Source organism: Anopheles ziemanni, assembly GCF_943734765.1.
Source record: "Anopheles ziemanni chromosome X unlocalized genomic scaffold, idAnoZiCoDA_A2_x.2 X_unloc_121, whole genome shotgun sequence".
Classification (NCBI taxonomy): Eukaryota; Metazoa; Arthropoda; class Insecta; order Diptera; family Culicidae; genus Anopheles; species Anopheles ziemanni.
In genome coordinates, this window is record NW_026689732.1 from 34,747 (window position 1) to 35,000 (window position 254).

Below are 254 nucleotides of genomic sequence, written 5' to 3' on the forward strand. Positions count from 1 at the left end.
AAGTGCAAGTACCGCCAAGTGTTCACCAACCAACCATCACACCAGGTCAGCCGGCCAGTACCCACCTTCAAGTGCCATTACCCTCGGGTGCAAGCCCAATCAAGTGTTAACCAACCAACCCGGCCAAGGCAGCCAACAGGCCGGCACCCTACAGCACCGACCCGCCATCACCACCTCAACCGTTGACCATGCAAGTGGCCTCGGACAACAGGTGACACCCGAAGTACATCCGAAGAACGTATATCAAGTGTTTG